This window comes from Mobula birostris, chromosome 15, assembly GCF_030028105.1.
Source record: "Mobula birostris isolate sMobBir1 chromosome 15, sMobBir1.hap1, whole genome shotgun sequence".
NCBI classification, from domain to species: domain Eukaryota; kingdom Metazoa; phylum Chordata; class Chondrichthyes; order Myliobatiformes; family Myliobatidae; genus Mobula; species Mobula birostris.
This window is the reverse complement of record NC_092384.1, coordinates 66,411,316-66,426,924: the sequence shown is the minus strand read 5'-3', so window position 1 is coordinate 66,426,924 and position 15,609 is coordinate 66,411,316. Positions and strand designations below refer to the sequence as shown.

At 44.2% G+C, this 15,609-nt stretch overlaps 1 protein-coding gene and 1 long non-coding RNA gene across 2 annotated transcripts in view; one reads left to right on the top strand and one right to left on the bottom strand.

Annotated features, from left to right (window-relative positions):
* Nucleotides 1-15,609, top strand: part of LOC140210720 (chromodomain Y-like protein 2) — a 204,752-nt gene that overhangs the window by 43,189 nt on the left and 145,954 nt on the right. The window lies entirely within an intron of this gene.
* Nucleotides 1-15,609, bottom strand: part of LOC140210327 (uncharacterized) — a 28,564-nt gene that overhangs the window by 12,224 nt on the left and 731 nt on the right. The gene's annotated exons all lie outside the window — the stretch shown is intronic.

The window sequence follows — 15,609 nt, the reverse complement described above, 5'->3', positions numbered from 1 at the left end:
TATAAAACGGTGTATTAGTTCCTCATTGTTATCAATGGAGGTGTTAATGCATGTTCACTGCTGTGTTCTTTCGATTGACTGTAAATGAACAAAATCAGTGCAGACACCCGGTGCAGAAAATAGACGGCCTTCAGACAATGATTCCGACCTTGTTGAAGAAGTGAAATTGTCTCATTTTCACTCCTGGCTGTTTCTGGCATCTGTGCAGTGAGCAGAGCAGTTCCGAATTGTCTTGCTGCTTGTTACTCACCAACTATCAATGACAAAAATCACTGCTTTTTGAGCACAAAAACATGCAGGTGATGTTATTTAAAAACCATTCAGTCTAAGCATGGTGTAGTACCTAACGGCCACATGGCGTGCATACAACTGATGGACTGAAGCTAGTTAGAATCTGTTCGGCAACAGACTCCTGTCCCAAATAAGTGGCTGCCCTGGTTAACCAATTGCCCAATTAACTGGAGTCCACTCAATTAAGAATTTGCTGTGATGTGCTAGTGCAGTATGCAACAAAAAGCAACTGCATTCAACAATTACAAAGAATAAACAATTATATAAAAGTAGAGTTAGAGTTTAAAGTATGGATATGGAATAAAATTCACATAAATACATAAATATGAGCATGTATTTATAATGTAAACAGCTTTAAAAAAAGTGGTTAAAAGTGCTTGCAGTACAGTGATGGGGATAATAGAGAGAAGGGAGGGGAATGGTTAACTAGAATGGTTAATTAGGTCAACTTCCTGGGAGAAGAAACTTTGAAGGTGGTGTGAATTTTTGATTTAATAGCCCTATAGAGCTTTTGGAAAAGGCAGTTTGCAGGGTGGCTAGTGTCCACAATGATTATTTTCTGGCTCGCTTCTTCGTCCTGGACACAGGCAAGTCCTGCTGTGATGGTAGACCGCAGCCTGTGATCTTCTCTGCTCTCCTGACAATGCATTGTAGTTTTCATATGCTATGAGAGGATGTAGCACCAAACCAAACTGTAATGGCTGATGTGAGACGCTCCCTACGATGGCAGTGTAGAAATACAGCTGTCTTTTCTGGGGAAGATGGAGTTTTACCGACTACCTCAGGAAGTAGAGCGTCTGCTGAGCCTTGTTAATGAAGGAGATATGGCTACACCGCGTGCGGCCCTGCAAAATCATGACCCCCCCCGAGGAAGCTGAATGTTGAAGTGGTGCAAACTGTAGAGTTGTTGACGAGGAGTGGATGGAAAGGGGACACATTTCTCCTGAAGTTGATAGGGATCTCCATGGTTTTGAGGGCATTCAGCCCCAAGATGTAGTGATTGCACACGCTTCTCCGTTCACAGTGGCTGGTGTTGGCATGGTCATTGGAGTGTTTTTTTCAATAGACAGGGCAAAGACCATACTGGTACTGTACTAGTGATAGTGAATCTCATTATTTATTGAGATACAGCACAGAACAGGTCATTCTGGCCTTTCGGGCCACACTGCCCAGCAATCCCCCAATTTAATCTGAGCCTAATCAATTTACAATGACCAATTAACCTACCAATTGGTATGTCTTTGGGTGGAAAACAGGGCGCCTGGAGAAAACCCACATGGTAATGGGGAGAATGTGAAAACTCCTTGCAGGAATTTTCGATGTGTGGCCTTAACCTTTCCCAGGGTTTCATTCTAGATCTTTATTTTCAAAGGCAGTGTTGTATTGCAGGAGCAGGTTGGAAAATGGTTGTCTTTTCTGGGGAAGATGGAGTTTTACCGACTACCTCAGGAAGTACAGCGTCTGCTCAGACACAAAATGCTGGAGGAACTCAGCAGATCAGGCAGCATCTATGGAGGGGAATAAACAGTTGGCGTTACTGGCTGAGACCTTTCATCAGGGCTGGAAAGGTAGAGGGAAAAAACCGGAATAGGTGGAAGGAGAGGAAGAAGTGGACTTTTGGCACTGCTTTTCTTCACCCCAGTCGACATTGACATTGGATCTGTTGAGGATCGGTTGGATAAGAGGACAGGCTGCACGCCATCAAGTTGTGTATGTAGAATGGAGACGAATTTCTGAGGACGTTCAAGTGGAATGCATGTTACCTCACATAATCACAAGATTATGAGAGGCATAGATAGAATGGACAGAGAGTATTTGTTTCCCAGCGTTGAAATGCCTTACCAGAGGACATGTATTGAAGGTGCAATGGAGTTAGGTTCAAAATATGTGAGGGTAAGTTGTTTACTCAAGAGTTGTGGATGCCTGGTGTGCGCCGCCTGGTACGGTGGTAGAGGCAAATACATTAGAGGCTTTTAGGAGGCATTTGGATAGGCACATGGATGTAAGGAAGATGGAGGGATATGGACATGGTGTTGGTAGGAGGGGTTAGTGTTTTGGTGTTTTTGATTTACTTTTTAGCTAGGCATTTTAGGATAAATGGCCTTTTCCTGTTCCACGTATAACAGAATGGGAAGGCAAACCAACAAATTAGGGATTCAAACGACATCAAAGAAAACTAGTTGAGACAGCTCAGCTAGGTTGGAAAATGCTTTTGGCATTAATGCTGTGACGTTCAGTGCATTTATTTGAAGACAGCTCCTTGGCTTTACTCATTATCAGACCAGATGCAAACCCAGATCAGCCCCTGATCTAGGCAGCAGGGTAAAAAAAAAATTGTGTGTTTGTGAAAAGTGACTGGAACGGGTGGACAGCGCCATTAGCACCTTTGCCCAAGGCGAACAGAATGAGGCAGCTATCAGGACACTGCAGAGTAACATTAAACGAAGCTGTAGAGGATGAACAAGATGCAATTTACAAATCTTGCATGTACAGTTAGCAGGGTCTACACAAATTTACACCTCTCCCATTTTTCCTCAGCATTGAGAATGATAGCTAGCAGTACGTGATAAGCAATACAACAAAGACACATCAAGTCAAGTCAAGTCACTTTTTATTGTCATTTCGACCTTAACTGCTGGTACAGTACACAGTAAAAATGAGACAACCTTTTTCAGGACCATGGTGCTACATGATCAACACAAAAACTACATTGAACTACATAAAACAACGTAAAACTACACTAGATTACAGACCTACCCAGGACTACATAAAGTGCTCAAAACAGTGCAGGCGTTACAATAAATAATGAACAAGACAATAGGCACAGTAGAGGGCAGTTGGTTGGTGTCAGTCCAGTCTCCGGGTTTTGAGGAGTCTGATGGCTTGGGGGAAGAAACTGTTACATAGTCTGGTCGTGAGAGCCCGAATGCTTCGGTGCCTTTTGCCAGATGGCAGGAGGGAGAAGAGTTTGTATGAGGGGTGCGTGGGGTCCTTCATAATGCTGTTTGCTTTATGGATGCAGCGTTTGGTGTAAATGTCTAATGGCGGGAAGGGAGACCCCGATGATCTTCTCAGCTGACCTCACTATCCGCTGCAGGGTCTTGCGATCCGAGATGGTGCAATTCTCGAACCAGATAGTGATGCGGCTGCTCAGGATACTCTCAATACATCCTCTGTAGAACGTGGTGAGGATGGGGGGTGGACATTTCTCAGCCTTCGCAGAAAGTAGAGACGCTGCTGGGCTTCCTTTGCTATGGAGCTGGTGTTGAGGGACCAGGTGAGATACTCCGCCAGGTGAACACCAAGAAATTCAGTGCTCTTAATGATCTCTACGGTGGAGTCGTCAATGTTTAGTGGAGAGTGATCGTTCTGTGTCCTCCTGATAAGGTAAACTGCCCGAGGTGGATAAAACCTTATGAGTGGATAATTGTTTGTGTAAGTTGTTTCATTTTCGCACACACAGAAGAGAATGGTCTGATTTTGCTGGAAGTGTGTTCAGCAGTTTATGAAAACAATTGAGAAACAAAGCAAATGTAATGAGAAGCAAAGTTCAAATTAAACTTATTGTCAAAGTACATGCATGTTGCCCTATACAACCCTGTTGTAAATTCTCTTGTGGGCATACTCAATGAATCCAGGGAATAATAGCCATAAAAAAAATCAATGAAAAACCACACCAACTGGGCGTTTAACCAGCGTGCAAAAGGCAATAAACTCTGCAAATGCAAAAAGAAAGAAATAATAATAAATAAATATCAATGAAGAGTCCTTGCAAGTGAGTCTTTAGGTTGTGGGAAAATTTCAGTGATGGGGCAAGTGAAGTTGAGTGTTGATCCTCTGGTTCAAGAGCCTGATGGTTGAGGGGTAATAACTGCTCCTTATCCTGGAAGTGTGAGTCCTGAGGTTCCTGTACTTTCTTCCTGACGGCAGCAGTGAGAAGAGAGCATGTCCCGGGTAGTGAGGGTCCTTGATGATCGATGCTGCTTTCCTGTGACAATGTTTCATGTAGATGTGCTCAATGGTGTGGAGGGCTTTACCTGCGATGGACTGGGCCATATATCCACTACTTTTTGCAGGATCTTCCATTCAAGGGCCTTGGGTGTTTCCATACCAGACCTGTGATTCAACCAGTCAACATGTTCTCAATCACCCATCTATAGAAGTCTGTCAAGGTTTTAGTGTGCGTTGGTTTGGAGAATGATACCAACGGCTAAAAGCAAGCGAAGAGAGATGCTGAAGCCATTGTTGGTACACCAAGGAGTCGTAATGTAACAGAGCCAAGGATTGTTCAATACACTAAAATCTGGCACCTTTGGGATTTTCATGGGTTCTGGGTCAGTTGGACTTTATTGTTTGCAGCGTAAGAGACTAAGGGATGTAGAGGTGGATGCCGAGGCTGAATGTACAGTCCTTTTCCCAAGGAAGAAGATCAAGCACCCGAGGGTGTAGGTTTAAAGTGAAAGGGGAAACATTTCAAAGGGACCTGAGGGGTAACTTCTTCACTCTGAGGATGATGGGTATAAGGAGCAAGCTGGCAGAAGAAACAGGTGAAGCAAGTACAGAACCTGCATTCCAAAGGCACATGGAGAAATGCACTGGTAGAGGTGAGGTAAATGGGGCTAGTCTACATGGGTATCTTGGCGGCCTAGGCGAGCTGGGCCGAAGAGCCTGTCTTCGTACTCAGTTACTGTTTTCCGGATTATTGGATGTTTATAAATTCCCCAAAACACACGTGTTTCTTGTTTACTTTGCATGTTGTGTGGTAGTTTAATGAATTTTCCAGTGAACTCATTGAGTTCGGCGGGAGCCTGTCCTGGACTGGCTGCCGTTTGCCTATTGCCACAATACATCTACAGTGGATGCAATCTCAGTGGCTTTCCACTCGACTTTGGATCACCTGGACAATAGCAATACCTACTTCAGGCTGCTGTTTATTGGCTACAGCTCAGCGTTTGTCACATACCCTCAGTTCTAATCAATAAGCTCCAAAACCTGGGCCTCTGTGCCTCCCTTTGGAATTGGATCCTTGACTTCCTCAACGGGAGACGACCGTCTGTGTGGGTCTGAAATAATATCTCCTCGCTGACAATCAACATGACACGCCTCAAGGATGTGTGCTTAGCTCACTGCTGTACTCTGTCTACACCCATAACTGGGTGGCTAGGCGTAGCTCAAACACCATCTGTAAATTTGCCGATGGTACAACTATTGTTGGCAGAATTTCAGATGATGATGAGGAGGTGTATACGAGCGAGATAGATCAGCTGGTTGAGTGGTGAAGCAGCAACAACCTTGCACTCAATGTCAGTAAGACCAAAGAATAGATTGTATACTTCAGGAAGCGGAAGTCAAGCGAACACATACCAGTCCTCAACGAGGTGTCAGAAGTGGAAATGGTCAGTAGTTTTAAGTTCCTGGGTGTCAACATCTCTGAGGATCCATCTACAGATTGATGTAGTTACAAGGAAGGTACGGCAGTGGCTCTCTATCATCATGAGTTTGAGGAGAATTGGTATGTCGCCAAAGACGCTCGCAAATTTCTACCGTAGGGAGCATCCTAACCGGTTGCATCGCCGTCTGGTATGGAGGGGCCACTGCAGAGGATCGGAAAAGCTGCAAGAAGTTGTTAATTCTGCCAGCTCTGCATGGGCACTAGCCTCCCCGGCATGCAGGACACCTTGGAAAGGCGATGTCTCTAATAGGTGGCATGCATCATTCAGGACTCCCATCACTCAGGACATGCCCTCTTCTCATTGCTACCATCAAGGAGGAGTACAGTAGCCTAAAGAAACACACTCAATGTTTCAAAAAAAGTTTCTTCCCCTCTGCCATCAGATATCTGATTAGACATAAACCCATACTATTTTTCCTTTCATTTTGTACTACATGTTTAATTAAATATATATATACATAAGAATAAAAATTATAAATCACAATAAATATATATATATTTATGTATAAATATATGTATGTATATTTACATACATGTAAATGTATAGGTGTGTGTGTGTATATATGTATATGGGTGTGTGTGTATGTGTGTATTTGATTCAATTATGCTTGTTTCGCTCATCTTTGTTTTACATGAATTACAGAAGAGTCGAATGATATTATTGGTGGTTTGTAATAAAGGACTAAACATACTTTTTCCACTTGGAATTCTTCAGCTAGTTGGAAGCGAGTGATACAATGCCATATCCTCTTGCTTTGCCTCTCGGCGATTTTTAGTTTGTTTTCAAGTTATCGCCACATTGTGGTTTAACATGTGTGCAGTGCCTCCCTTTGTTTACAAATGAATATGTGAATGCCCTGAGTTGAATCAGAAAAGAACACAGTACGAATTTTAAGATGATTTTCATTGAAGCTTCACATTTAGTTCCAGGCCTTCCTCAATGCACAATCAAACATTCAGAGGATGCTTGCCAATCTGGAAGAAAACATGGGTAGCACGATAAAAATCTGATTAATTAGAAATCCGGAAATCCATCAGGCTTGCTCATTAGACTGGAGTGCAAGCTGTAGTGGACTGTGGGCCAAGCGTGTGGCCGGAGCTGGGGTCAGCATCAGGAACACTGTGAGTTAGTAACGTTGTGGGGGGAGGCACGGTTTACAGCCGGAACAAGCTGGAATAAACTGAAATTTACAAACTGAAAATGGCCAGGTTTGTTATGAACTCACCAGGGCTCTGTTTCCCACTAAGAATCCGAATCAGGTTTAATATCGCGGGCATATGGCATGAAATTTATTGTTTCACAGCAGCAGTACATTGCAATACATAAGAATAAAAATTATAAATCACAATAAATACACACACACACACACACACACACATCACTTTATTAGATTTATATAAAGCATGCAATGCAGAAAGGACAACAAATGGTTAATGGAGTTGCAGTACAGAAAACAAATTATCATCCACTAAACAAGCTGATTAACTGTTTCAGGCTGAGACCCGTCCTCAGGACTGGAAAGGAAGGGGAGATGCTAGAGTAAATAGGAGGGTAGAGGGGAAGGAGGATAGCTAGACGATGATAGGTGGGCGGGAAAGGTAAAGGCTTGGAGAGAAAGGAATCTCATTGGAGAGGAGAGTGGACCACAGGAGAAAGGGGCACGAGGGGGAGGTGATAGGTAGGTGAGAAGAGGTAGGAGGCCAGAGTGGGAAATAGAATGAGAAGGGAGGGGAACGGAAATCTTTTTATCTCTTTCTCGACGTATTCCCACCCTCTCACATCCTTGTCCTATCTTCACCAACTCTACCACTAACCCTAGACCTCTCCCTCTCCCTCCCCCGCCCCCTCTCTTTGCACAAAGGAATGATTTTATACCCTTCGAAGCCTCTCGCATTACTGTCATGAAATTTGTTGTTTTGCACAGCAGTACGGTGCAATTCGTAAAAATACTATAAATTACGATAAGAATATATGTAAACCATTAAATTAAGTAATTAGCGCAAAAATAGTGACGTAGTGTTCATGGGTTCATTGTCCGTCCAGAAATCTAATAGCAGAGCTGAATCATTGAGTGTGTGTCTTCAGACTCCTGTACCTCCTCCCTGATAGGAGCATTGAGAAGAGCACATGTCCTGGGTGATGGGGGTCTATAATGATGGAGGCTGCCTTTTTGAGGCATCGTCTTTTGAAGATGTCCTAGGAAGGTGGGGAGGCTAGAGACCATGATGGAGCTGGCTGAGTTTTCAACCCTCTGCAGCTTTTCCCAGTCCAGTGCAGCAGTGGTCCTCCATACCAGGCATGCTCTGTAGAATCTCTGTAGAAATTTGCAGGAGTCTTTGGTGATGTGCCAAATCTCCTCAAACATAATAAAAGATCAAAAAAAGGAGCCCTAACCATGGCCAACAAAAGAAAAATGTTAAGATCCAAAAAGGAGCCACGTAGTGGCCAGAAATGTAGCCTAGTTTGAGGAATAGGATTAGTTCAGAATTCAGCAAACAATACTATTGATTTAAAATAGCAGAATAGAGTATGAGGGAAGTCTTGCAAGGAAACAAGGATAGCAAAATCATCGACAATCAGGTGGGAAAAGAAAAGATTGGTAAAGACAAATTCAAGTGAGTCTTGCAATCAGATACAGGAGAATTTACAGCAGAGAACAAAAAGATCAGGAGAACAGTTGAACAAATACCTTGCTTCTCCCTTTATGGACATGATACAAATGAGTTCCCGGAAACAAACAGAAACCATGGGTCCAATCGAATGGAAAAACTAAAGGAAATTGGTATTGCTATAAAAATACTACTAGAGAAATTAAAGGAACTGAAAGCCAGTAACTATCCCTAGGGGCTGATAATCTGCATCCCAGAGTGTTGAAAGGAAGTAGCCATGGAAATAGTAGTGCTTAATTGTTGGCTTCCAAAATTCTACAGATTCGGAGCGGCTCCTGCAAACTGGAGGATGCCTCATGTAACTCCACTGCTGAAGATTCTGGTAAGGGAGGGAGAAGAAACAGGGACCAACAGGACACTTAGCTTAATGTCAGTGTGGGGAAAATGCTGAAGTTTACTTTAAAAGATGTGATAACAGGACGTTTATCCAGTCGCACTGATTTTTTTCATCCAACCTGAATTTATAAAGACCACAGGACATAGGAGCAGAATTGGGCCATTTGACCCATTGAGTCTTCTTCACCATTCCATCATGGCTGATTTATTAACCCTCTCAACCCCATTCTACTATCTCCTTTCCTGTATCCTTTGGTGCCCTATCAAGAACCTATCAACCTCTGCTTTAAATATACTCAATGACTTTGCAGCCACCTGTGGCAATGAATTCTACAGATTCACCACCCTCTGACTAAAGAGATTCCTGCTCACCTCTGTTCCAAAGGGACGTCATTCTCTTCTGAGGCTCTCTGGTCCCAGACTTCCCTACTGTAGGAAACGTCCACTCTATCTAAGCCTTTCAATATTCAATGGGGTTCAATGAGAACCCCTCTCATTTCTGTAAACTCCAGCAAGTGCTGGCTCAAAGCCATCAAACACTCCTCGTAACCTTTTCATTCCTGGGATCAAAAAAGAAAAATGGTGTTTCACAAACCTATTTTGAGGATGTAAATTGTGAGGCAGGGCTTGTGGTATTTGGACTTTGAGGCAGAACTTTTGGTATTTGAACTTCCAGAAGCCCTCTGATAAAGTCCTACAGAAGAGATTAGTGTGATTAAACTACATGGGTAGTTAGATAATAACTGTTGACATTGAAAAGACAAATATATATAGTTAAGAAGATCTGGATGGAGAAGTTAATATTCATGCCATCAGGTTGGAGGCCACCCAGATGGAATATAAGGAATTGCTCCTCCCATCTGAGGGTGGAGGAGAAGAAGTGTCTCGGCCCAAAACATCGACTGTTTACTCTTTTTATAGATACTGTGTTGCTACATATATATAGGAATGTGAAATGTGTTTATTGACATGTACACCTTCTTGTTTAAAATGTAAAAGTGTTGGACGAAAATGCCTTTCATGAAAAGAAAATAGAGAACAGTGCACACGCATGTATCCACATCCTTGCCTGTGGCCGTACTTTGAACCTGTTAGGCGGGAGAAATAAGGTGGTCCATGCCTGCTTTGTGACTGTGTAACAATGATAGAGGTTGGCGTATGATCTGTAGTATTCTAAGGATTCAACATGTATGGTGGTTAAGTGTTCTGTTTTACAGCTAGGCTGCTACCATCTGAGATGTGTATGTGGCATGTCTTAATGCAGTTGTGAAGACATTACAATAACTATTATCAAGTTCCCGTAACTTCAAAGTTCATGGCCTTGTCAGCTCTAATCTGAAATCCCACTTTGTGTGGGCTGTGTACTTTGAGGCCAGTGTATTCAGTTCCCTTTTAGACTCTTGTGTCTTATTGTGATAACACATGTCATCAGTTGACATGTACAGTATTTTTGCCTTTGATTATCCTGTTTCACTTTCTATACATGCTGAGATGTAGTAGGCTTGCAAAGCACAAGTTTCTGTCATAAAAAGCCTGCTGTAATCGTTACATTTTTCAATATGCAGTTAGCTATTCGGAATTTTGCACTTTATCGAGTTTCTTAAAATCTCTTGGTAATGGCATTGCAATGAATTTGGTTAGCCCCATTCCTCAGTGTTATTATTTACGGGGACCTGACGTGACTCCAGCACGTAAGTGGAATTACGAAGAAAGCACGGCAGCACCTCTACTTCCTTAGGAGTTTTGCATGACATCTAAAACTTCGACAAACTTCTGTAGATGTGTATTGGACAGTATATTGACTGGCTGTATATCGCGTCACCTGCTATTCCGCTGGGGTCTCTAATGTGTCTGGTGCTCCTGATGCGACCTCCTCTGTATTGCTGAGAACCGTCGTAAGTTGGGGGACTGCGTTGTTGAGCACCTCTGCACCGTCTGCCACAAGCAGGACTTCATGACTGAACATTTGAATTCCGATTCCCATTCCTGTTTCAACATATCAGTCCATGGCCTCCTCTTGTGCCAAGATGAGGCTACCTTCAGGGTGGAGGAGCAACATTTTGTATTCCATCTGGGTGGCCTCCAACCTAATGGCGTGAATATCGATTTACCTTCCGGTAAACAAAATTAAACCCCCACCCCATTCCCCTCTCTGGCCTTTTATCTTTTTATCTCTTCTCACCTGCCTATCATGTCCCCCTGGTTCCCCTCCTCCTTCCCTTTCTCTTGTCCTTTCTCCTATATTAAGGATCTTCTAAGAACCTCTTTGGCCTGCTGGTGGCATAGTGGCATCAGTGCTGGACTTCGGAGCGAAGACTCCCAAGTTCGAATCCAGCCGGCTCCCTTGCACGCTTTCCATCCATGCTGAGTTGAGCGTCGAGCTAGCAACTCGGCCTCGTAAAAATGACGGCGTCCTGATGACTCCACTTGGAGTTAAGAGTCTTCTTCTTCTTCTTCTTCTTCTTCTTCTTCCTCCTCCTCCTCCTCCTCCTCCTCCTCCTCCTCCTCCTCCTCCTCCTCCTCCTCCTCCTCCTCCTCCTCCTCCTCCTCCTCCTCCTCCTCCTCACAAAAGTAGAGGGCTAGGGAAATTCTAGGCAGTTTCTAGAGTAGGTTACATAGCTGGCGGCCAAAAGGCCTGTAATGTGCTGTAGATTTCTATATTCTATGTTCTCTCTCCTCTCCTATCAGATTCTTTCTTCTCCAGCCCTTGACCTTTCCCACCCACCAGACTTCACCTATCATCTTCCGGGTATTCTCCTTCCCCTCTCCCCACCTTTGTATTCTGGCATCTCCCCCATTTCTTCTCAAGCCTGAAGAAGGGTCTCTGCCCGAAACATTGAGTATTTGTTCATTTCCGTAGATGCTGCCTGACTCGCTGAGCTCCTCCAGCATTTTGTGTGTGTTGCTTTGGCTGCATGACAGCCTGGTATGGACACACCAATACTCCTGAACAGAAAATCCTACAAAAGGTAGTGGATACCAGTGAGCGTTTTGTCAGGATTCATTAGTTGGTTGTGCATATTTTAGTGGATTAGTAATTTAGGGTATAGTTGCAAAGTGCTTACGTATCTGGATTAATGCCTAGAGGCCTGGACCATTGCTCTATAAATTGGAATTCAAATCCCACCACAGAATTCAAATTCAAGTAGAAAATAAAGCAGGAATAAAAAGCTTGAAGCTGAAACTGTTGGATTAGTTTAAGCACAAGAAATTCTGCAGATGCTGGAAATTTTGAGTACAACACGCAAAATATTGGAGGAACGTCACAAATCAGTCAGCATCAATGGAGGGGAATTAACAGTCAACGTTTTGGGGCCGAGACCCTTCATCGGGGCAGCGAAGGAAGAATAAGAAGGTGGAAGAAGGGAAAGGAGTACCAGCTGGCAGGTTGATAGGTGAAACCAGGTGAGGGTGAATGTGGGGGTGTGGGGGAGGGGATGAAGTAAGAAATTGGGAGGTGATAGCTGGAAGAAATGAAGGGCTGAGGAAGAAAGAATCTGGAATCCACTTGCCTTACTGATGTTCTACAGCAAAGAAAATCTGTTGATACCTGACTGAATGGGCTTGTGCATGACTTCAGTGCATGTTATTGATTCCTCTGATTGGGGTTAGCAAGCCATTCACTTCAGTGACAAGAAACACTGACCTAGCCAATGACTCATACATTCATGAATTAATAAAATAGTTATCTTTTTGAACTCTTTATCTATTATACTTTACCTATCATTTAGGGTCAAACTGAGTCTATGCATGTTAAAATATATACTGTATCTTTCTACTGATCCCTGTTTGCCTAGGTCTCCTCCTACTCCCACACACAAGTTGCTTCAGCCTCTCTTTTCTCTCTCTCCCTTTCCCGTTGCTCTCGCTCACTTGCCATGTTCCTGCTGTTCTCCCTCACTCGCTTTCCGTACAGCTCCTGCTGCCTTGGCTGCTAGCCCTTCCCTCCTTCTGTCGTGGCAGGCAGAGGCTCAGAGGCTCAACTCAAAAGATGCACGCTTTGCCATTTTTCATGCCGGATACTAATGCCCGACTTTTTGCCATTTCAATTCCCACGTTTGTTTATAATGATTGTTTGTCACTGAAGGCTTGCATACACAGAATTAGGAATGAACGTGGACTGCATTAATCTGGGCTGGACAATAAACTGGGCTGGTCAAAGAACACTGAGGCTGTCTACAAGAAGAGTCAGAGCCGTCTCTATTTCCTGAGGAGACTGAGATCCTTTAACATCTGCCGGACGAAGCTGAGGATGTTCTATGAGCCTGTGGTGGCCAGTGCGATCATGTTTGCTGTTATGTGCTGGGGCAGCAAGCTGAGGGTAGCAGACACCAGCAGAATCAACGAACTCATTCGTAAGGCCAGTGATGTTGTGGGGATGGAACTGGACTCTCTGACGGTGGTGTCTGAAAAGAGGATGCTGTCCAAGTTGCATGCCATCTTGGACAATGTCTCCCATCCACTACATAATGTACTGGTTGGGCACAGGACTACATTCAGCCAGAGACTCATTCCACTGAGGTGCAGCACAGAGCGTCATAGGAAGTCATTCCTGCCTGTGGCCATCAAACTTTACAACTCCTCCCTCGGAGGGTCAGACACCCTGAGCCAATAAGCTGGTCCTGGACTTATTTCCTGGCATAATTTACATATTACTATTTAACTATTTTGGTTTTATTATTATTTAGTATTTATGGTGCAACTGTAATGAAAATCAAATTTCCCCCGGGATCAATAAAGTATGACTACTATGACTAGGTCTTGTGGTGGTTGGTGAGCCCTCTGCAGATAGGAGACCTGATGGAGAGCGGAAGGTGAACCAGTGTTCAGCCCCAGTGCTCTGTTCCAAATAAAACATCCAGCCAGATTAAAGTGTCGAGGCCCAAGAGTGGAAAACGGACTGGAGTTCAGTCCCACTGCTCTGTGACAGCCAAGATTCCCCAGCTGAGGCTGCCCTATCTGCCTGTGTTTGGCCCACCTCCCTCTCCTCGCTGCTACCATCGGGCAGAAGTTGCAGGAGTCTTGGGTCCCACTCAGGAGCAGTTGCTGCCCTGCAGCCATGGGGCTCTGGACCGGAGTGGATGACTTCAGTGCTGAACTGACTGGCAGCCCGTGGGCTCACTTTCAGGGTTGCTGCAGCTCAGTTTCTCAGTATTATTCATTTACTTTTTTTAAATATTTGCACAATTTGTCCCCCTTTTGCATGTTGGATGCTTGCCGGTCTTTGTTGGGTGGGGTTTTTCGTGGATTCTACTGAGTTTCTTTGTTTTGTGGCTGCCTGCAAGAAAATGAATCTCAAGGTTGTATATAGTAAACATACTTCGATAACAAATTTTACTTTGAACCTTGAGAAGTTTACAATATCGTGAAGGTTTTCTATAAGGGTGGGGGGTGAGTTTGAAGGAGATGTGTGGGGCAAGTTCCTTTTATAGTGGTGTGCCTGGAGCAGACTGCCAGGTGTAGTTACATAAGTAGATCTGATAGTGGTATGTAAGAGGCTTTTAGATAAGCAGGAAATGGAGGGATGTGGATCACCTACAGGCTGAGGAGATTTAATTTGGCATCGTGTTCAGTGCAGACGTCATGGACTCCAGTGCCGTCCTGGACTCCGGTGCCGTCCTCTTCTGTGTTCTGTGATTCTTCCCCAGATGAAGCAGATGGAGCTTCGCGGGATGGACGGGCTCTTTGGGATGTTGCATACTTCTTTGTGCTTGGCCACCACGTGGTCCTGTCAGAGGCACTTGAAATGCTCAGTGCCACTCTGTACCCTTCTCTGCTGGTTTGAGTGGCTCCGGCCAAGGTTTCCCCTGAGCCAGTCCATGATGTAGCAGATTTTTCAATTGGGCCTTGAGGACGTCCTTGTTCTCCTGGTGGCTTAGGTTTGTTTTTAGGAGTTAAGAATTAGGCAGGTGGAGTATGATCAGGGCCTTGATTCCAAGGATATTGGCGTGGGAGACGATGCTGATATTGATACATCTGCCTGTGGGTGAGGAGGACTCTGTAAAGTGACTTCTGCCACTGCTGATGTTGGTGCATCTGCCATTGGTTGTCCACATGCCCTCAGTGGCCACTTTATTAGGTACACCTGTACACCTCCTCAATAACGCAAGTACTTAATCAGCCAGTTATGCGGCAGCAACTCAGCCCATGAAAGCATGTAGACACGGCCAAGAGGTTCAGTTGTTTCACAGACCAAACATCAGAATGAGGAAGAAATGTGATCTAGGTGACTTGGACCATGGAATGATCTAGATAGGGTGGTTTAAGTATCTCAGAAACTACTGGGATTTTCAAGCACAATAGTCCAGAGTTTACAGAGAATGATGTGAAAAACAAAAAAAAAACATCCACTAAATTCTGTGGGAGAAAATTCCTTGTCAATGAGAAAGGTCAGAGGAGAATGGCCAGACTGGTTCAAGGTGACAGTAACTCAGATAACTATATGTTAAAACTGTGGTGTGCAGATGAGCATTTCTGAGCGTGCAGCACGTTGAATCTTGAAGTGGATGGGCCCCCACACCAGCAATCAACCAACGTACATACATAGATTATAGTTTTCACCCTAAGGGTGGTGCGAGTGTCGAACGAGCTGCCGGCAGAAGTGGTGGATGCAGGTTAGATTGCAACATTTGAGAGAAGTTTGGATAGGTACATAAATTGAAAGGGTATGGAGGGTGATTGGGAGGCTGAAGGGCCTGTTTCTGTGTGGTAGTGCTCCATGTCTCTATATACCGTACATTCAGATTCAGATTGTCACATGTACATGGAAACAAAACAGTGAAATATCTCATTTAATTTAACAACCAACACACCCAACCCCGGGACAGGCTCCCTCTCAGACTTGTAGACATCAGGCCTCC